This window comes from Zalophus californianus, chromosome 3 (genome assembly GCF_009762305.2).
Source record: "Zalophus californianus isolate mZalCal1 chromosome 3, mZalCal1.pri.v2, whole genome shotgun sequence".
Taxonomy (NCBI): Eukaryota; Metazoa; Chordata; class Mammalia; order Carnivora; family Otariidae; genus Zalophus; species Zalophus californianus.
The window spans coordinates 39130892-39155008 of NC_045597.1; the positions used below are offsets into that span (position 1 = coordinate 39130892).

General features: G+C 34.8%; 1 protein-coding gene and 1 long non-coding RNA gene across 12 annotated transcripts in view; one reads left to right on the top strand and one right to left on the bottom strand.

Moving 5' to 3' along the window:
• PCDH9 (protocadherin 9) overlaps positions 1-24117 on the top strand; it is a 918360-nt gene that overhangs the window by 134223 nt on the left and 760020 nt on the right. The gene's annotated exons all lie outside the window — the stretch shown is intronic.
• Positions 557-23151, bottom strand: LOC113919373. Its single transcript, XR_003518973.1, has 4 exons — positions 23028-23151; positions 22689-22836; positions 10211-10298; positions 557-713 (listed from the first exon to the last, which is right to left on the bottom strand). It is a non-coding gene; the product is annotated as an uncharacterized LOC113919373 (long non-coding RNA).

Here is a 24117-nt window from a genome sequence, read left to right on the forward strand (position 1 = left end):
GAATGTTTCATAGTTTTCCCATCAGCTGAGGGAGACAACTTGACTTTCAACTAAGGGTTGCTTTTTGGTTCTTAAAGTATTATTTACTGATTTTAGTCTGAGGTGTTGGCCAAATTCTGTGCTGGGAAGACAAATTGATAAGACATTTGAAGGGAGGGGTGCCTGGGTGTCTTAGTTAGTTAAGTGTCTTCAACTCAGGTCATGATTGCAGGGTTCTGGGATTGAGCCGCACATCTGGTTCCTGGTTCAGTGGGGAGTCTGCTTCTCCCTCTGTACCTTCCCCCTGGCCCCCATTCATACTCTCTCTCAAATAAAAAAATCTTCAAAAAAAGACACCTGAAGAGAATGGACCACTTTTAGTTGGAAGGCAGCAATGGTAAATGGTTGTATTTCCCCAAGAAGGAAATTCAGAAAATTCATAAGATTTGGAAATTGTATAGAAGAGATTCATGAATCAAAGTACCAGCTTGACATTATTTTTTAAAAAACAGACGGGGGGGGGGAGAGAGAGAGAGAGAGAGAGAGAGAGAGAGAGAGAGATTTATGCCTGTTTTATTAAGTATGTTTATGCAGGCAAAAAACCAAGCAGGAACGTCTGAGGTCTTTTTTGTAGGCAACACAGCAATGCCAGACATAGGTTGTATCTTGGTATTCTTATGTCACTTTGTCACCTTATCACTTTGGGCAAGCTTACTTAATCTTATTTCCATCACCTATAAAATAAAGAAACACAGAATAGGAATCAGGGTTAAATGCTACAAAATATCTAGAGCATGAAACACATTGAATGCCTTCCATAAATGTCAGTTTTATTCTTTCCTCCCCGTATTAACCTTGACCACTAGCCTAGGGGTGGAAATGATGACACCAAAAAGAAGGGTTTTGTAAAATTTGCTAGGTTACAGGAGTGGGAAATTGAAAAATAAGAAGTAGCTAGAATGATTGAAATGCTTTTTCACCAAGAGTTCTCACTAGTTCATGATTTGAATTCATGCCCATCACTGCTATAGATATTACTTAGGAATTATATTGTAATGTCATCTAATGGCCAACAGCCCATTCATAAGTCCCATTGTCTGTAACTGTAGCCACCTTACAGGGCAGTATTGATTGCAGGAGCTGGAATCACTGCAAATCAGCTGTATTGAAATAGGTGAATTAGTCTCCTCATGAGAAAAAAAGAAGCAAGGATGATTTTCAGAGAAATGATTAGCATACCTGTATCTGAAGTGTTATTCTGAGGCATTTTTGTTTTGGTTCAGAGCCCTAAGATTATAGTTGATACCTTTGCTCTTTTATTTTTTTAAAGAATTTATTTATTTGTCAGAGGGCGAGAGAGAGAGAGAGAGAGAGAGAGAGAGCCAGCGCACAAGCCGGGGGAGGGGCAGAGGGACAGGGAGAAGCAGACGCCCCCGCTGAGCAGGGAGCCCAACTCTGGGCTCAATTCCAGGACCCTGGGATCATGACTTGAGCTGAAGGCAGAAGTTTAACCGACTGAGCCACCCAGGCGTCCCTATTTTTGCTCTTTTAAAGACAAATTAATCAAATCTTATTTTTCACTAATAAACTAAACTTCTCTAATAGCTACTTCTTTGGGTTTCAAATGGGAACAAGTTCTCTTTTTGGGGTCAAACATGCCTAGCTCAGATCTTATTAGTGTGTTACTGAATTGCATAATTACTTATTTTGAAGTTACTATAGATATTATCCCCCCTTACCTAGTGGTCTAGTAATCTACATCACTAAATAACCGAAATTCTAGTCAGTAAGTGAATTGAATAGCTGGTTGGGCCTCAGAAACGCTGAAGCCAATATGAGAAACTCATTCACATTGCCCACGTTATTATTTTTCTGTAAGAAACTTAATGGTGTTATAAAACTGGAACATTATAGTTGGAGAGTAAAAGCTCTGGCTCTTCTGATATTTCTCATTGTGCTTTTTATGGGAAATAAAATGAAATAACATAGGGGTGAAATCATGTGGTTTAGTGCTGTTGAGATGACAACTTTAGCAAACAAGGTATGCTACCATCAAGGAGGGCTGGAGAGGCATTAGGCATTATAACTGTCTCTTCAGTTGGGGGAATAAACTATGTGGAAAGAGTTATGGGGTGGAAGTAGTTCAAATCTCTGTGGGCCCTTAAATATGAGGTTTTGCTTTTATCCCTTAGGTTTTTGCCTGGATTCTAATAGCTAAACATACATCCAGGTATATTGTTATTGAGTCACTTTCTTTACAATTCGGTATAGGTTTATTGAAGAAATTAATAATAAGCCATGTTATTGACGTTTTGACTTGGCTACAGATTGAGTACTATAAATCCATAGAGTATAAAGTGAAATACCTAAAATAAAAATCTGCCAGTAAAGACTGGGATCACTTTCCATGTATGTTTCATAAGTTAGATATAGAATAGATCTTTGATGTGAATATTAAGAAATAGAAAATAAGAACCATTCAAGTAAGTAGACAAAGGGTTTTTTGTTACCTTAAAAATAAGATCAGGATGAAAATAAGTTTACTTAAAATTGGTAATTCCAGCATAGAACCTCTGGAACTGTTTTTGACATATGTCCAAAATCTTAAATCTTGTTTCTGTGTTTTAGATTTAAGTAAAACATATTCCTTTAAAGGATTACATTATACCTCAGAAAATAATTAGAAAACAATTTGAAAGAACATGAAACTCAATAACCAATAAATAATACTTAAAGCCATTTTATTGGGAATGAAAGTACATGATTATTTTTATTTATCATGAGTCACTAGTTAATTGATACTCTAAGTGATATCGGGAAAAAAAAAATGATAAGGTGTCTCTGACATACCTGAGAGGCAATATTGACAGCAAATGTCCACTACAATTTGAACCATGCCAGAGAGTTAAATAGCCTACTGATTTTTACATATGTTTTGTAAGTTTAATGTTTATATGACTATTAGTATCTTCATTATGCAAATGAGGCAGCTAATAAAGGGTAGAGCAGGATTAGCTGTGTGTGATGTCAAAGGCAATGATCTGACAGCAACAATATACTGTGTCCTTGTAGGAGATACTGAAGGCACAATTGTATTGGTTGTAAAAGTAAAGAAAGGATGTTTGAGTGCCCGTCTATAACTGATATAAGATTTCTAATATGCAGAAAAGATAACCACGGTGTAACGAACAGCAGTGGCATTTTGATTCACAACCCCTGAATTCAGAATGATTTCCCTTTAGTCTGTGAGCCTCGGTTTTCTCATATGTAAAGAGAAGTATTCATATCACCTTCTGGTTGATCCATGATAGTCATATAAGATGTTGTATGTGTTTTGTCAATTACAGAGCACATACAGATGTTGATTTTTTATTATCATAACTATTAATTACCCTAGCAAGGCGGAAATCAGGAAGCAATTTTAAAAAGTGCTCCAACCCTGCTGTCTAAACTCGAGCCTAGAGTCGTTCTATTTATGAAATTGTTTCTTAGGATGATTGAAATGTAGAACATTTGTCTCTAATAATCTGATTAATGTTGGAAGATTAAACATATGACAGACTAAAGTGAATATGAACAAATTCCAAGGTTGTGGCTGCCATCAAAGATTCTTGGGCATGTAAGCTAAAATCTGTATGTACCCGTAAGAGAACGACACTGACAGCAAGTTGTATAAGTCATGGCAATCCTCATATTCAACAAAACATGATAATATTTGTAGTTGGAGCTTTATAAATTTTAGCTTTTGTAATTTCGAACAGTGTAGATTTAAATTGGCAAAATCTATGCCATATTAGCTTCATCTCTTGCATTTTTCATGAGGGTTTTTGTGTAGATAAGACATAGATTTTGTTTTGAACTTCAGTTTTATGTACTTTTATAATATTTAAGTCATTTAAATAAAGAACATATGTGATTTTAAATTTCATTGCACCAAAGGGATGTAGAATTTATTTAAATTAATACTTGAGTTCAAAGATGTTATGAATTTACAAATTCATTGGAGGAGGAACAAAGTGAAACACTGTAGGAAGCAAAGGAGAAAGAAGTTGAAACTGAGTCATTTTATAACCACTGTCACATATAACATCAAGGATTGAGGAAAAGTACAATTAAGTTCTAAAAATGAGAACACACTTTTAGATCTACAGTCTCTCTAATGTTCAAGAAAAATAATTTCAGAGAAGATTATAGAATTACTTTATGTGAACACTGGTTCTAACAGCTCCTAGCTGTGTGACCTAGACCAAGTGATTTAACCTACCTATATTTCCATTTTTTCATCTATAAAATAGTACTTGCATCAGGTTATTCATAAGAGTTAACAAATGTGAGCATCTAAAATGTGACTGATTCAAGTCTTTTGTGATTGGAACATACACTCGACGTAATAGCATATGTTCTTTTTCTCATATTTCTTTCAAGCTTAACAATTTTCCTTCATTTTTCTTCTTCAGCATTTCAGAACTTCATTGTAATTTTATACAACCTTTGCTTTTATAGCTGGTAACGCTTAGTATAAATACTATTTTTTTCTCTTAAAGTTGCACAACATTCTTTATTCACCCTTTAGTGAATCTATAAATTCCTAACCTTTAAAATGCCTGCCACGTGGTAAGCACACGGTGAGTACCAAATAAGAAACAAATAGCATCATTATTTTTAAGTTCAGTGAAAGATTATGCCTTCTGATGGATGTTTAATCCAAGTGTTTACAGTCAAGAAACATGTATTCAATAATGAAATTTTACAGTAGTGCCCCAAATTCCTCCTATTTAAAGTGTTGATGAGGACCAGCAACATAAGCATTCCTTGAAAGCATGTTAGAAATGGAGACTATCAGGTCCCGCTTCAGAAGTAATGAATCAGATGTATTTTTACAAGTTCCCCCAGATAATTCAAATAAATATTAAAATTTGAGAAAGACTGCCCTAAAATATTCTTGTCCAACATTAGTCATCATTTAATCTACCCTTTCAACAGATACTTAGCAAGAACCTATTTTGGTTTCTTAAAATTTTTCTATTCTAATCATTTGAGGTGATGGTCAATGCAAAGCGGGCAAAGGTTGATTTGGAATGACCACACTAAGACCTCTGCAGACTAATTAACATCTTGGCTTGAGCTAGGGAAGAGGTCACAGAAGGAATTTAGAAAAATAAGGACAATCTTGTGAATTTGGGATGCTAGTAAATTGATCCATGACAGGTGTGACTGATTGTACTTACAGGTACACTAAAAGCTCCAGGAACAAACTGGGTAAAGAAGTGACACCAAGTATGGACTTGGTACTTTTTGCCCCACTTGAAAAGGGACCAAAAAATAATGTTAAAATGCAGGTAAATGTGGGGGAGAATATTCATGTTCTAGAGGACTCATTATTTGACCGAAGAGGTTCTTTATAAAAGTAGCTTCCCTTGTGTATTTAGAATAATTTCATTTGTAACATGTGACTAAATAATTCTATTTCAGGAGTTAGTTATTTGTTACAGTATGACTTTTTATAAAAGGAAATTACATAATTTTCACAAAACTATATTGATTGAAGGCAGAATGCAAATTTGCTTATCCTTCATATATATTCATGGTCTAGTGCATTATATGGATATGGTGTATGTTCAGAAAAAATTTGTTCAATAAAAATTTATTGAATGGAACTTGACTGAAGCCTTTGGATTCATTCACCAGAGACATTAAGTTCTTCAGATAAATTACTGTGATCTCATCATTGAAGAAAGGACAATTGAGGGTTTGTAAATAAATAGCAAACTTAGAAAAAACCAAATAAAAATATAATTTATATAAATAAGCAATTATATTTCTGTACTTGTATATAATTAAAGTGAAAGAAGACAAGTGATATTTGAATCTCTAATTATACATCCTCCACACACACTGTTCCTTCTTGTTGTTATAATATTCTGCCTCTGAGTGTGGAATTGGATATTAGAAAATAGTGCAGACAGTATTAATGATTTTTACTCTTCCTTCTTTTGGCATATATAGTCTAAAACAACCTTAAAACTTTCTTAGGTGAAAAAAATTTGAATGAAGGCAATGAATACACAAAAGAAGGCAGAATGTGTCTATTTTATATAGAGTAAATTCTGTCATCTTTCTAGTTATATTGTCTAATTTTATAGCTACCATTCTTCTTCCATGCCACAAATTAAATATGATTCTGGGGCATCTGGCTGGCTCAGTCAGTATAGAGCATGTGACCCTTGAACTTGGGGTTGTAAATTCAAGCCCCACTTGGGTGTAGAGATTATTTAAACATAAAATCTTTTAAAAAATTAAATATGATTCTATTATTAATATTAGAAATACTTGAAATATTAATTCAAATGTCAGAGACTTCCATGACAATCATTGAGTTCCTTATAGCATTCTTTTCATTGGAATATAGCTAGAGTTGTGTTTCTAAGCTGCTCAGTAATATTTTTTAAACATATGTTTGATAAAGAAACCAGTCTCACAGAATTCAGAATGCCCTGTTCTCAACTCAAGCACTCTGAACCCTAATATTGTGTATATTTCAAATTATTAAACACTTCGTTTTCTGCTGGATGAAGTGACAATTATACTCTCGTGCCAAGTCTTCTTAAGACCTCCTAGGACATAGCAATAACTCTCCATTTTTAGGGGAGAACAAGTGGCCAGTCTGTCAAAAGTTTAAACATTATTAGTTGAGAACATAAATAAATAGGTGAATAAATGAATAGACATTATTAGTTGAGATACTTAGCTCATCATCAGGGTTTTCTTATGACTTTTGTAAAAATTCTAAGCCATTTTATATCAGCCTTATAAGGAAAAATCAGGAAGAAGATATAAAAGAAAAAAAAAAAACCTTGTTTTATCACTACTGAATTGTCCATGAAAGTTGAATCACTAGGACATAGTTAGTAGATGCTTGATAAAATTTGGTGAATGAATGGATGGCCTGCAGACTAATCTTGATACAGGATATTATCTGAATTTGTTTGCATACCCATTTCTAGAAGCTGGGTAAAACTGAACTGCAGTCTAAAATGATTTGAGATCCAAGAAACATGAGTTAACACAGCATATTAAATAACACTATGACCTCATCCACAGAACTAGAGATAAATGTCACATCAAGTCATTCAAGCAGAAATTCTTGTTCTTTAGGCAGTAACTCTAGGAGGAAAAAAAAAAAAAAACAAAATGATGAAATAGACCAAATCCCCTATCTTTCACATTGCAGAGTAGCTGCAATTCCTAATAGTGAGGCTCAGCAGCTTTTGGGCTGATCAGGCTATTTTGGTGCTATATCAAGAGAAAATTTTGACAGTCTTGGCTCGCAATTTAACCTCATTCAGAACTGTTACAATCTGGTGGGGGAATATCCACGGAATACTAACCATCTATCTTGTTTTAAAACCAGCCATTCTCTCATAAATAATAGCTGTATTTCATGCATGATCCTCTTTTTGTTCTGTTGCTGCAGAGGCAGCCAACTAAGCAACAGAGAAAGCAAAAGTAAACTAACATATTCCCAGTTCTCTTGGCATCACTGATGAAAATGTCTATGATGCTTAGGATGATCCAAAAGACATCAGAAGAAAAATCGTGTTGGCTTGTGTTGTATAAGTAAAGTGTGTGTAACAGGAGGACGGAGCATGGACAGCCAATGTTTGCCAATTGAGAACAAAGCTTGGAGGGAGAATGTGTTATGGTGCCACAGCGTCCTACAGTTCAAAGAGACTAAGAGATGAGCACTGAAAATATTTTTAACACTCAGAACTTGCATTTACCATTTATATTCTAGTAATGGTTGAATTACTTACTATATTAAAATTTATTTCTTAAGGAAGATTAGAAAGCATAAACCTTTCTCTCTGTAGATTAGAATAAAATGGGGTTTTCAACATATTTGTAAAATTGGTACTAAGAAGATTTATTCCTATATCCTTTAATCTTTGCTTTCATGGAGCATATCAACTACTTTTTTAAGGCCTACAACTAAGAATCCTAGTGGAGGGTTTTAGCACAGGGACTAGTAAAGCCCCTTCTTTGAAATACAGGCAGTCCTGGTGTTACACACTGGGGAAGGACCTTAAAAATGACTGTTAGCTGAGGTTCTGCAAACAGATCTTAATAACTGATGGGAAAAATACAATTGTTCTGTCACTTTTTTCCCCAAACACTGAAAACTCTTTTCCTGATGGCTATACAGGTATAGGGAAATAAGCAAATGGTAAAACTACTATTTATTAGTACACTGAAATTTAAAACCTCAGAAACATTGAGGATTAAAGTATTTTGTTTCTTTATGAAACAAAACAAAAACAAAAACTTACCAAGAGTAATTTAAAGAGTGCTTACCTTTTTCATCTCATCATAGAATTTGAGTAGCATCTTTTCTTTCTTTTTTTTTTAAAGATTTTATTTATTTATTTATTTGAGAGAGAGAGAATGAGAGACAGCACGAGAGGGAAGAGGGTCAGAGGGAGAAGCAGGCTCCCTGCCGAGCAGGGAGCCCGATGCGGGACTCGATCCCGGGACTCCAGGATCATGACCTGAGCCGAAGGCAGTCACTTAACCAACTGAGCCACCCAGGCGCCCTAGAGCAGCATCTTTTCTATGTCTTAGTGAGTTGTCATGCTCCTTTCCAAGTGTGGACCAGCTAGCAACATTTTATCCATTGCAGTCTCAGTGGTTTAGAGTCTCTTGAGAGTTCCATTATTGTAACCTTTTTGCCAGAATCACTTCTTCCAGGACATCATCATCCTTTCTTTCACAGCTACTTCTCTCAGTTACGTTAATAATTTTGCCTTCCCTAAGTTCCTCTAGCTGTAGATCTAAAGTCTCCTGAACAGTAACAGGATCAACACTCCACACTCAGTTTTCTTCTATAACTCATTTATATTCTATCCAAATTTTACTTGTAATGCTATCACTTTTTCTTTGCTGTATTTTCATCTTTGTTGGCCAACTGCCTCTTTTAGTTACCCATTTCTATAAAATGTCATGTGGGTTTATCACTGGGAGACAGAAGGCAATAGAACTATATGCTTTGCTGTCTGTGCATTTTGAACGAAGTACCAAGAGTGGTCACTGATAAATACATAGTGATTTGTGGACTGAACAGCTAGCAGCAAAGTTTATACTGTGTAACTTTACAAACTGTATGTCAGCCACTGTGGTATCTGAAATTTGAGCCATGTTGTTGGGATATTGGTGTTATTTAAATCATGGTAACTACAATTCATACATGTAGGAAATGTATAAATGACCCTGCCTGTATACATAATTTGTTAATCAGTTACATGATTTAAGATCTTTATACCTGTAGAATAAATTCTTTTAAGTTCCTTATTAAAAATAAAAACATTAAACAGTCTATAGAGGATATATGGTTTGTTCTCAACTATAGTTATGCCTATATAGAATTTGCCTGAGTAGAGTGTTAACATTTTCCATAGTTATAAGATGATTAGAAAGAAAACTGTAGATTATATCCAGCTTGGTCTCACAGGATTGGCTACTAGGGTCCTTTGGGGTCAAGGAGCATTTTGTTTTGTTTTGTCTTGTTTTTCACCTTACAGATAGAGAAACTGCACTTTAACAAATGACCTGTATAAGTGATGAGGCTCTGGGGCACTCATTCTTGTTAACTAGGCTGATAAGAAAATACTAATCTGTCGACCCCAACTGGTTGTTTGCATTTGGCAGTTCCTTTGGACAAACTCATTCAGTTAAGAGGTGAGTTCATTTTTTGGAATATTGCCTATTAGTTACAGAAATAGAATATATTAAAAATTAAATCTCAAAGTATTTTCTTCAATCAAATAAGCATACTCAATAATTTGTCTCTCCCTATTTGAGAAATATTTCTCTTTAGATCATGGGTATCACTTAATTAAATAAGCACTTTATAACGTTGGTGTGAAATGAGTATTGACAAACTTTAAGTTTCCAATGCTTGTTTGTCAACAGTGCTTATTAGTGGCCAAAATTAATTCATTTTTAACCCTTCCCTTGTAAATACTTGAACTTTACAGTTCATATGGCAATATTCTACATATATTTGAAAATTGCCTGCACATTGTATGTGTATATTGTTTTAGTTTTTCTTTTGCTTCCTTTAGTTATTTTTGTGGTTGTTGTTGACAATCTTTCTTTAAGGACCTACAGTATTGCTTCTTTGTAGAGAATAGAAAGCTTCTTAGCATTCTCAAGGGTGATATTTACAGAACTCTACCTGATTATTTTTGTACTGGGAATATTTCCATCAGGAAGCCATTTTAAATTGTTGGTGTAAGTCTTCATTCATAGAATGACTTTTTCCTCTGAAAGGAAAACACAGAAAGTAAAATTTTATAACTTTTGACCCCCCATAGTAAGGGTATGTGTTAATAAAACTTCTAACTTCTAATCAGTAATATACTCCCAAGTATAAGACTAAATGACAACATATACCAGGAGCTAGTGAGGCATAAACTTTAAATACAGGCCCTACATTTAGATGGGATTTGTATGGGCTAGAAAATTAAAACAGACTAAAATTCTCTTTCAAACTAAATTGTCAACCTGTTTCAAAATGAGTGTTCCCAAGACATGGTAATAAATTGAGTTGCATCATGTTTATATTGGGAATCTTATAAGAGCAGGTTTCAAATCAGCCTTCTCTGGTGTTACATGGATGCAGCTCTCAGAGTGTCTTGTACTAACATGATGTATACTCTGACATGTTCCATTTAAGGAGTCCTTTGAGCTTATTTTTCTGCTGCCCACTTCCTTGTCAACTTTCTTTCTTATTGCTAAATGAACAACACTCTTGATTTAAAAAACAAACAAACAAAAAGACCCATATTGGGCTCATGATGTCTCATAAAGATACTTAGTAACGAAAAGCCACAAAACTGATTATTTTCCTATAATTCTCTGTATATACTTTATTTTAAACAGTCATAATTTCCTTTACCCAGTTGGAGGCTGATATTTTAAATTAATATATAGACCCTCTTTTCTTAATAATGCTAGTGACACCTTTTTTGTTGCTCTAATTAGTTATTTAAGGCTGATATAGGAATGCTTCCCACTAGACATCACTAAATGTACCTAACCCAGTTATGTTTCCAGACTGACTTTTGTTATTGTAACATGATTAAAATACCACATTAATTATGCAAAGCTTTATAAAATGGAATTCAACAGAGGTAATAAATGCACATTAATAAAACATAAATTATTAATCTGTATATTCTGTTGAATGAGATGCAGAATATATTTTCAATTCATAGAGATTAACTGTACTTTTTATACAGTTATTATCTTTAATCTTATCCAGCTAAAAAAAGAAAACCTTTTTCTTGGTTAACCAGGATTCAAGATCATTGTCATTAATTTTATTTTAGCTTTATAATCTAATTTGAATAATTACTTGGTACATTGGAGAGCTCCAGAGACATTCTAGTATTTTTTTAGACTTGGGTTTTCCTTTCACAAAGATCAAGTAGAAATCAATGTCTGAAAAGACAGAGTTTCAGAAGTTTGCTGGTAATTTTTATCTAAACATAGCACTGTAAAATTATTTGGTCTGTATATTTAGGAATTTGTAAATGGGTATAGCTCTGAGAACATATATTTGTGATTTTTTTTTTTTTTTTTTTTGAAGAGGCAACAGAGACCTGGGGATGATAAAAAAGTACCATTTGTAAATTTGGCTTTTTAACTAGGTAATTTTTCTCCAAAATCTGAGAAAAACTTTGAAATCTAGAATAAGGGATAGTAGAAGACAAAAAAAATGAAATAATTGGTGAAGTTTTGATTTAAAAGTTAAACCACAACCCAGAGAAATATTAAGCAAAATTCATGAGTGTACAACACCTAAATTATATCTTATAGGCAGCCAAACAGGATCACTGATTAAAAGACAGTTAAGAAAAATCTGACAAAGTAAAATAGTTGAACTCCTAGTTCCAGTCAGTCTCCAGGAAACTATTCAGTAGAGTACAAATGTTACATTTCAGATATTAATAATAAATTTAATACTAAAGTTAGGACAGATTTTACCATTTTAAGAACAAAATTTTTGCAGTACCGGGAAGTGAATACAGATTACATTTGTAGGGTTTCAACATACCCCAAAATTAATCATATAAAACAATATCCAGTTCTATGAGACTGCATTAACCACAGATGTACTTGCTTAAATGCATGACAAAACAACACAAACAAAAATCATTACATTGCTTAAAGTATTATCACCACAAATAACCGTTTTTTACACAAAATTCATTCTTGAATTACCAATGTTCTCTATATTCTTGTCTTTTCATTTCTTTGAGTCAGTCTTACTATTTCCAATATAATAAATTGAACAATGTTTAAACTCCAGGACAATTAGGTATGGGTATTCCTTTTTTCCAAAATTAAATCAGAGATTTCTTTTATCATCACTACTACCTTATTATAAGTACACCTCACATTAAGTTAGATAGATAGACAATGCTTTAATAGTTTGCTAATCAATAAGTTACTGTACTTTTTGCAAAATAATGAAACTTATTTCATTAGATTTTATAACAAGATCACACAAATAATTTCAGGTGTTTATAATGCACCGATACCTGTATCACACCTAATATAAATAAATATTCTTCACAAATGGGTTAATTCATAGGTTGTGCTTTTGTTGACACTTCTATTAACCACTCAGCAGTGACTATATTTGTTGACTACCCTCCTAATAGGCTGTTAACACTGGGCAGTTGATTTCAAGGCAGTTTGCCTAAATATTAAAAATTTGCTTTTATTGGGTGCCTGGGTGGCACAGTCGGTTAAGCATCTGCTTTTGGCTCAGGTCACGATGCCAGGGTCTCTGTGAAGGAGCCCCACATCAGGTTCCCTGCTCAGTGGGGAGTCTGCTTCTCCCTCTCTTTCTACCCTTCCCCCCCTGCTCATGCTCTCTCCATCTGTCTCTCAAATAAATAAAATCTTTAAAAAATTTTTTGCTTTTATTTTATAATTCCTTCTGAAATCCCAAATTGTTTTATTGATTTTGATTTGCTAATTCCCCTTAATGCAGAAAGTGGTTACAGTTACATGACAACAGCAGTAGACTGAAAACTAACACTTCATAGAAATATAGTTTAATAAATGGCCAAGTCAGAGTGGTACATAAAGAGGGACCTTGGAACGATGACTACCAGGCCAAAAATGTTGCTAATGTAGCCATGTGTCCATTAGAAATGTGATTTTGAAAGTTTTAACTCAAATAGCCTTTTCACACATTTTCCACTAAAATCCCAAAGTTGTGTTCTGAAGCCTATGTGAAATATATTAATAAGAATAAAATATTACAATTTATTGGGTACTTGGTTAAAATTTTGAGTGCTTTGACAATGATTTAGGAATGATAAAATCACATTTTAAATTAGTGCAAATTTTATTAATTTACCAAGATAGTGTTTCTTTTCCCACTTAAGATAACACATTTAGAAACAATTTTATGTTTCACACATTTAATCATATTTTTTAAATAGTCTCTTTTTAATTTTGTTTTTTAAGTAATCCCAACAGGGGGCTCAAACTCATAGGCCCGAGCTCAAGAGTCACATGCTCCAGTGACTGAATCAGTCAGGTGCCCCTCATTTCATCCTATTTTTAAGAGTAAAATAGTAATAGATTTCTGAATATTATAATTTCTTAATATAACTTTTCTTTCCTACATGATAAATGTATCCTAACTGCCTTGCCTTTTGCACTCTTCCAAAATCCTTGATTCTAGCCCCCTCATGCTGATCTTTAGTATTTATTTAACATACTTTAGAGGGCTGGTACCAATTACATGCAGATTTTGTTAACCACCCATGAGCCTTCCACTTTGTCCACTATTGTAAAGTGGTATTTTCTTAGTTTCTTATTTGTGGACCAGATCCAGACTGGCCACTACATAACTGTAGTAGAAAACTGTTTTCTGATTTACTGGAATGTTACAAAAGATTTATTCATAAATGTGAAGAGGGGCTCTAGATCATAAATAGTACTTTATTTTGATATGCTAGCCTCACTCTCTCTCTTAATAAAGGACCTTCAGCATTTTAATTCATCAAATACATATTGAATTTCTACAACCTCCAAGGTGCTATGTTTACACTTTATGAAGATAAATAAGACATGGTTCCTGCCATCAAGAGGCTTGAAGTCCAATGGGAGGATGAGATATTATACAGGAAGAGCTATAATAAAAGATTTTTTATAAAAGTTCACAAGTTGGAGAGATTACAGAGGGGATATATATATGAGACACAACTGAGTCCTTGAATTTGCCACTTTATGGCCAAGTAAGTTTTAGGCCAGTAGAAAGAGAAGGAAGGCATTGTAGGAAGAGCAAAGACTGGTTGAAATACATTAACGCTTGTGATGATCAATGAACCAATATTCTAATTTTGCAAGAGAAGCAGCAACAGGATCAGAAGAGATCTACAAGAGATTTATTGAAGGATAAAGAGGAAAGAGCTTGGGGAAGACAGAGAAAACCCAGAGGTCTCAAATTCAGGTCTCAAATCTGAGGTAGGTAAGGAGTTGAAGAGACTCAGGACTCAGTGCAGGTCTGAGAAAAACTTGGCCAGGCTAATGGCACAGCTGGGAGCCAAGGCATGAGTCCTCCTGCCACTGTTAGCCTTTGATAGGAAGTAGCCCAGGGAACCTTGGCTTCAGTATCAATGCACAGCCACTAAAGACTATGCCCAACTGTGGCTCCTGTAGAAGTCTGAAGGAGATCTGAGTGGCTGATGTGCATTGACATCACAGCCATCTGGAAGAAAGCCAAGCAGTTTTGTTAACTGGAACATACAGAGTATAACACAGGTAAGGAGCTACCTCATGAGGGGCCTGAAATGTCATACTTTGCCATGTGTACTTTATCTAGTGGAAAGACATTGAGAAGTTTTAGACATTTCTACAGAACTATCATTTAGAAAGAATTAGCATTTGGACCTATATCTAAATTAATATACACATAATGAATATTTATAAGGGGGCAGGTTGGCTGCACAAACAGATTCAGTATCTGTTGTACTAACTCCACTGAAAAAAAATGATGCCCTAAATATTAATATTAAAAGTTAATAGCTGTGAGTGAAATGCAATTGACAAAAGAATCAAAGACTCAGGGAGAGACAAGTAGAATTAAAGAATGGGAGGGAACAGACATGATTCTGAATTTAAATTTCTCAAAGAATGTTAACATCATCCATTTACTCATTCAAAAAATATTTACTGAGCATCTACTATGTGCCGGATACTATTTTAGCCACCAAAGATCTGGCAGAGAACAAAAGGGACAAAAATTAAATTCCTTTTTAAATGGAATTTACATTTGAGAGAGATGAGACTGAAAATAAAGGTAAGATTTTTATCAAGTCATGATAAGTGTTAGGAGAAAAATGAAGCAAAGAGAAGAGAAGAAGTACCAGGGAGGTGACGAGATTAGCTGCTCTTTAAAAATAGTGATCTGGGGCACCTCATCAAAATGACATTTGAGAAACAAACACAGAAATAGCTGAAGATGCAGGCAAATGGATACCCGAGGAAGAGTGAGGGATAGAAGAAAAGCAACAGGGGAAAGGCCCTGAGGTAAGAGCATTTCTGTCACATTCAGTAAACGCAAGGGAGCCAGGGAGATTGGAGAAAAGAGAGTGATAGAAAGTAGTGGAAGCCAATGCCAGAGAGTAGTGATGATGATTATGGGGTGGGGGCAGGTATCTTTTATGACATCAAATTAAAGGTTGTTATTTTGAACAGAGCAGTGACATGATCTCACTTTGGTCCTCATTCTGCTTATTCTTTTGAGAAACTACCACAGGAGAGCAATTTCAGAAATAGGACAACCTCATTCGAGGCTCTTCCATTACCAGGCAGGAGATGTTTAGTAATGAATGTGGTGGGAAGAATTCAGATTTTGGATAAATTAATCAGACATGATCAAAAATTAAACACTGCTACCCTGTCATTTTTTGCACATTCACTTCTCAGAGGTTGAAGCAATGGCAATAAACATGCCTTAAGTTTCTTTGAACAGGACAATTAAAACTCTATATTGTGCATACATTGAATGTAGCTGGTGATCAGTCTTGAATAAGACTTTCATTTCTATTCCTGTAGTCTTTTGAAAAGTAGTTTTGTTTCATGAAGTTTTATGATCAGTTCTATTAATAGTTTTCACAGAAACCAAAGAAGACTTTGTAGATGCAGATTCATTTGTCACAAACACTATTTCCTTTCCTCATAGTTTTGCTGCTGGTTTAAAAAGCACTTCAGGTGAGAAGTCTTGCCTGACCGAAAGCCCACACCACACCTGTGTTACCACTCTGTATGCCACAGCCTATTTTGCCTGTTATGGCACCTCTGCTTTGTAGTGCTTGCTGATTTAAACTTCTGTCTTCCTCTTAGCTGACAAGCCCTTTCTATTGAATGAAATTCTTTCTTCTGCTTCATCACACAGCAATTTGATTTACCAAAGCATGTTTCTAGTTCTTTACATACCAAAAAGGTATAGCTTCTCACAAAGGTACTAAATGTTATCTATTTCCACAAATCAAATGCCCCGCTATGCTAAATCTCTACATATGGACTCTCTCCCAAATAAGAGATTTGCTTTTATTCTTGTCTATAAAAGATCTCTAACTAAAATAATGCAGGTAAAGTACTTAGAGCAGTATTTGGCACATGGAACGTGCTCAACATGTTTTTCTCCCTTTACTCTAATGACTGTAATCATTTTCCTTTTTGAAATGATTGGGAGAATAGAAGTTATAAGTGGATTGCTTTGGGCAATCCACATATTTGCTTATTTTAATTATTCTTTTTTTCTTTAAACTTTTAATTAAGGTTAAAGCTTTTCATATGTGAAAATTATATTAATAATACATTCCTATCACTGCCTTGTCAATACTTTTCGTCAATTCTTTCCAAAGTTTTCCAATCTGTAAATTTATAGGTTGCATAATGTGGCTGGATGGTAGTCCACAAAGTAGAGTAGCAGTTTCTTACAGTTTTGACATATCATGCTGTATTGGTATTTTCATTTGTTATTAGTAGTGGTCACAGTATTGTCATTCACTTAATCATTATTTTCTTGAATAAAAAATTTTGAAAAATTCTAACCAAAATATTCAGATGGAGTGTTTTATTTGCTCATAAGGAAAACAATGGATATTATTTAAAAGATTTTAAAATCTAAATCAGAGAGTGTATCAGGTTGTGTGTGAAATATAGAAGAGCCCAGAAATAAATATATACATATGATGAGTTATAGTACAGAAAGGTGTGATGGAATTTCAGCTAGATGGGAAAATAAATGGAGATATTTTAAGAAATGTTATGAAATGTGCCTATCGAAACTACAAGAGAGAACATTAGTGATTTCTCAGTTCCTCCAGGAAGAATGAACTGTTATAATAGAGAAGCGAGAGCTGGGGATGGCAAATCAAGTTTGAAAAAGCTTCCTAGGATCTCTACTCCCTTCCTTTATGAGAACCAGATTTTAAAAATCACATTTTTCCTTTAAACAATTAATTGAATTAACTCAAATGTTATACTATATAAGAAAGTAGGGATTTAAAAGGAAAAAAGTATAGAAGGGAATGTCTTAGAATCCTCTTGTAACTTATCCAGTGAGCATTAATAAAAGCTACATATATCAGATTGGTTTTTGTTGTTGTTGTTGTAACTGTATATTTCCAGAAAATCAAAACATTCCCAGTTCCTTTCCTCTTCTTTCCCTCTTTCATAACTGATTTCAATAACCTTCCTCTTTGTGCACCCACAAGAAGAACAATAATCTTGTTCCCCAAAGAAAAACAAATGTACTGAACTGACTGTGAAGTTTTGAGCAAAACAACTTCCAAAGAGAGAACTAAATGTTGAAAATGATACATGTAGGAGAATTATACTGTTTGGTATCCTGAAATACTTTCAACATTTGGCTATCTGCTTCTAAGCATTTGATTTTTTTTTTTTTTCCGAGCATTTGATTTTAAACAAAAAGTTGCATTTTTTTTCTTGTCTATCACACTAACACACTAAGGAATTGCAAACAGAAGTATGCATGATAACTGATCCATTTCCCATTGGAACAACACAAGGCGCGTAAAAAATGTCTATACTTAGGAAAAGCAAATTCTGGCTCTAGCTCAGGTTTATAGTGTTTGATCAGGTTCCAGGGGATTCTCCTATTCTCAAGTGTTAGAATAAATAATATGTATTGAGAACCATAGTTCCCATAAAAGCATTTTTTTAGTTCAAAACAATCTTTTACATATTAATACTAAAATTCTATACTCTTAATTCTTTTTATTCAAAGATTATAAACACATATTAAGGGCACATCAGACGGCAATACATCCTCCAAATTTTTCTCAATTTTGCTTGACTTTTATATTTTTACAGTTGAGTAGAACCACTCTATAGCACTTGTCTCGAGTTTTCTTCCCCTGGATAACCTTATAAATGAAACTATCTGTAGGTGTTTCAGGATATAAATATCCTGTTAGATGATTTTCCAAGATATAACTCTCTTATATTGAATTTTATTCCATAATATTCACTATTATAGGGAGATAGCTAGCTAATAGATTTTTTTTATTATTTACTATTAAATAGCCAAATGCGTGCTTCTTTGTAGAAATTTTGGAATATTTACCTACCACCACCACCAAATCTTGAAAGTATATTATGTAAGAAATTCCCTTCCTGCCCCTTGGATTCCAGCATGCAGAACCCCACCCTCCACTCACAACAATATGGGACTGCTATCTTCATTAGGTCAGCAAGCACTCCTAGTCTGCTCAAAGGTACATCTCTCAATTGTCTGAAATAAGCCTATGCAAAACTCTTTAGTTTCCACTAGGAACTCAATTATATTGTCATATTGTCACTTCGGTAACTTTACTAAGATTTTTGGGGTAACAGGTCGTTGAACCATATGTTCCTTAAGTATTCTCTTACTACTGAATAGTTTAATTTTTTCTTGATACACTTTTAATAAATGTGTTTTATTTGTCTAGGAAAAATTATTATAAGTAACATTGCTGGATAAAAGATTATGATGATTTTAGCTTTGATAGATACTATCATATTACTCACGCCATTGATTTTGCCAATATTAGAAATAAGTTTGGATATTTAAAATTTTGCCAATCCAGGTGTCAAAGATTATATTATATGTAATATCCATTGGCTTTTTATAGCATTTGTTGAGTTTTACTTTTTATATTTCGGCTTTTGTGATTTGGAGGGTGGTCATCGTTCATTTTGTTTAAGAAAAATCACTGCAGTAGTTAGGCATGAAACAGGGAAATGAGATTACCAGTCTATTAAAACTGATCATTATACTGTCATTTAATAATGTGGTTCTTCCTGTTTTCTCTATTATGCCCATGTATAGAGGGCTGGGCAGAGAAAGCTGATTTTCCTTAAAGAGAAAAATCCCTGAAGAGAAAATGCCTTTTGCTTCGGAAATTAGTAGGAATGAATATGTAAATCTTAATGTTCAGATTATTGCTTCAATTTGCTAGAATGACATTTTGTCAAATATATGCCAGACTACCTAGAGTTTAGGAGCTTGATAAAAATGCAGACCTGCTCCAGACCTTTTGAATTAGAATCTCTGGAAAGTGAGGGTAAGGAATCTGCATTTTAGCATTGCCCACATGCAAACTATAATTTGAGTGCCAATGCTGTGGGGAAAAAAATAAAAGAACCAATTTATATGTAATTATTAGATTTTGCAATCAAGAGCTGAATTGAACAAATAATTAGAAATACCTACTACAGACCACAGTTTTTCTTTTCTAAAAAAGAGAGCTATTAAGATGCATAATTTAAAGAGAAAATATACGTTAAGACTCAATATGATTTTCCATGTCCTCTGCATAATTTATGCAGAGGACATGGAAATTGCAGTGCTTAGGTGAAGCAGGATAGGCTCAACATAAAACAGTTGTTTTGCTTATTCTATACAATCACTAAAAACAAGCACAGCAGGTAGATTCCTGAAACAATTGTGAGCCTGAAGAGGAAAAGTTTAAAAATAGGAAAGGCAGCTTTCATGTAAACTGTAAAGTGTTAATACTTCTCACACTTAACAGTGAAAGGCTGTCCAATTCCCTTTACATTCAACGTTTTTGATTTCACAAACCTCCATAATATCTGTTGGCAGATTTAAATGAACTTTTTGGAAACTGTGAAGGTATAATGAACTTCTCTTTTTCTTCACAGCAGTTATGCTTAGCAATACTTAACATCAGATGGAAGTCTTATGATTGGTGCCTTTATTTTATTTTAAAGATTTTATTTATTTATTTGAGAGAGAGAGAGCAAGGAGAGGGGCAGAGTGAAAGGAGAGAGAGAATCTCAAGCAGACTCTGTGCTGAGTGTGGAGCCCAATACAAGGCTCAATCTCAGAACCCTGAGTTCATGACCTGAGCTGAAATCAAGAGTCAGATGCTCAACTAACTAGGCTCCCCAAGCGCCCCTTGTGATTGGTGCCTTGAAACATTTCTTTTTAGATGACAGAATCAGGGGTAAATACTTTTTAATTTAGCCCATAATAAAACAAAGTATAAATATGTAGCTATTAAAAACCTAAAAATATAAAATATGTTAATAAAAACATATTAAAAATATGTAGCTATTAAAAACAATTCAATAAAAACCAAGAGATTTTTATTGAATTGAGAAACAATCACATTTTATTTAAAACATATATTCTTGTATTTATAATGTATTCTATCTAGTTTAATCTTCATATGGTGGCAGGGCTGATAAAAGTCAAGAATCTGCTAATTACTCAGAATGTGCTTGAAGCATTCTGGATCACAGAATGTCAAGAGACTGAGGAAATCTTAATGGTCTCTCTCAAAAGAGGTTCTTAGTCTTTTACTTGAAGATGTAACATGAACAATGGATAATATTCACATGCCTAACATATTCCTATGAATATACCCTGCTTTTGACAATCCCAGGATTTTTTCAGAGAAGCAGAGCAATTAGCACCACAGATTTTTTTTAATCAATTAATCTGCCTAAATCTGTTCCCATTAGTACTGTTTATTCTTAGCCTCCATAAGAGTAAAAAAAAAAAAAAAAAAGCATGAATTTAATTAGAGGAAATTTCCTCACAGTAAATACATATAATGATTTCTTTACCATAAATAAGTTTTGTGGTCTGCAAAAAGCAAATTCAGAAAGAAAGGAGCTGGTCTATTACAGGGTGTGAAAAGCTCTAGCAAGAGATCAAGATGCTCATTGTCAGCGTGGACTGGGAAGTAAGGCAAAGTTAAGCAGGTTTGAAACCAGACTGATCCTACTCAGGCAGGTTGTAATCTTATGAACCTATTATTTTGGTTAAATTTTTTGTAATTTGTAGACTGTTAATTACAAAATATTTGAACTTTATTTGATTTGATTTCATTTTTTAAAAAGATTTATTTTAGAGAGAGGGAGAGAGAGCAGGCACACACACGTAAGTGCGGGGAGGGGCAGAGAGAAGGGAAGATAAGCAGACTCTGTGCTGAGCATGGAACCCTATGAGGCTCGATCTCACCACCCTGAGATCATGACCTGAGCCGAAAACAAGAGTCAGACCCTTAACCCACTGAGCCATCTAGACGTCCCTGAACACAATTTTAAAAACAATTGCAAACTGAATAGTACTTCAAAATTTATTTCAGTTAGGTTGCTATTCTCTTCACCACTGAACACTAACACAGAAAATAAGGGTTGCCCTTACTTCAACTCACTTCTGTTTATTTGGGATTTTGGAGGAATTGGTGGGGGGGAATGGAGAAAACTACTGTCACATATGATGTTCTCTTTATTAACTATATCTTTTTTGAAAGAAAGTATATTTGCAGTTATTCAAGAAATTCATTAGAATATAATTACTAATATAACTGATATAGTAATTATAATGAGTAATATTAGTTTTATGAAATTGTAAATTAAATGCCCTTTATTATATGCCTTAAAAAGTGAGCATTAAATGTGACTCAAGTGGTTTTATTTAACTTTCATTTTTACAAAAACATTACTGTAGCAACATCCTCAACTTCAAAATGTTAAGAAAGTTTAAAAATTTAAGGAAGGAAGTTTTATGTTGTTAAAAGATAAACTGGGTTTGTAGTTTCATTTGAGCTTAGTGGGAAAGGCTATAAGTCCTATTAGACTCTGACTAATGGCTGCCAAGTTGGCCAACTTCTGGCTACTGAAAAAAAAAATCCCTTCAAATATCTTGTCGGGTTTCAGCTGGGACAAATAGTAAATATTCCTGGCGGTATTTAACAACCCCTTGGAGGCAGGCGGCATCTCCAAAAAGGATGCAAAGGACATTACTCTCTCAAGATCCAGAACCACTCCGAAAGATAACCAAAAGAAAGGAAGCCTCGGATAATCCCGAAGAGCTGGCAATACTTAGTAGGGCCCTAGCCTCAAGCGGGGTGCAACCCACATTTCTATTCGGCCATATCTTTGGGCCTGATAGTTGTCGAGTTCTCAGGATACAAAAAAGAGACAAACCGGAAGGCAATAGCTGCTCCTGGGAAAGAAAGGATCCACAACCATTGGGTACCTGAAAGAAAAATTCACAAGCCACAATTCGAGCATCTGATTCGAACACGTTTTCTTGTCTGCCCATCCAAATTTGGAAAGGAAGGGACAACATGAAATTTTACCTTCTTCCCTTGATCAGGCACCACAGTAGACACCTAGGAGAGCTGGTAGGAATTCTCACCCTCTGCGGGTGTCTGCCAGTTTTCCCAGGATCCGTAGGCTCCAAAGTGAGTGGGCTGTTCCAGGGGCTTTCATCCTGGTCACTAGAAACTGTAAAGGAAGAAAAAACAAATTTTCCTTCTACCCTTAACGGTGAGTGTTTTGCTGTGACTCCTTTATCTCTAGGGCACCTCAGTAAATATTTATCTAAAATGGTTAAAAGTTTTCTCCTGTGGCCACTGTAATTTAGGATTATCTTTGGCAAGGTTAACCTGATTGTTCAGCCTTAAAATTTTACTCACCCGAGGCCTCCACTGGACCTAGTTCAGTTTCAGTCAGACCCAGTCCAACCGCAGATGTAGCTTGGTTTCTAAGTCAGACCTAGTCCAACCCCGGACGCAGTCCGGTTTCTGAATCAGAACCAGTCTGACGCCGGAACCATTCTGACCCTGGACCCAACCCGGTTTCTGAGTCGGACTCAGTCCCACCCCGGACGCAGTCCGGTTTCTAAGTCAGAACCAGTCTGACGCCGGAACCATTCTGACCCTGGACCCAACCCGGTTTCTGAGTCGGACCCAATCCAATCCCGGACGCAGTCCGGTTTCTAAGTCAGAGCCAGGTTGACCTAGGAACTAGTTCTGTTTTTAAGTCAGGCCAGTGAGAAAAAGAAATGCTCAAATAAAGCCTGGGAGCTCATAATGCAAAAGCGGCTGAGCTAGGATCCTAGAAGGACTTTGTCACTACTTCCTGAGGAAGCAAGAAAGCAGCCAGTTCAAGGGGCTCAACAGGTACAGCTTGAGGCACTGAATATTTATTTGCTTGCTGCTCCTAGGGCTATCGGGGTCTCCTTTGGTTCTCCCCTCTGACACCAGAACTGTTAAAAGAAAGACTAAGGCAATATTAAAAATTTTGAGTTTATCTGAGGAAGAATTGATTCAAATCTGGCAGCATCCAATCTAGCAGACAGAAAGGAGCTCAGGGGAGTTGTACAAAATAAGACTTTTATAGGCTGGAGGGAGCAGAAACGAGAAAGTTACACTAGGTAAAAGAGCGGGTTGGTTATTGCAAGTTTACTTTCCTTTAGGGGATGACAGGGGTTTATCAGGCAGATTACCTCACTAGTGCTGATCAGCTGATTCCTGAATGACTGGTTTAAGATTCCTTTTCTGGGAAAGTTGAAAGTGTAATTAAGTCTTGGTTTGGTGATAGGGGACTTAGTGTAAGCAATCCATTTGGGCCTCTTGCCTTGCTTTTAATATTGTGCAACTAAATATAGTTTAGAGACCTTTCTAAAAAGGATGCAAGGTTTAAATTCAAGAGATGACAAGAAAGTAAGATAAACATTCTGATAGGATTAGTCTTTCATATTTTTACATGTTGAGATGATTTAAA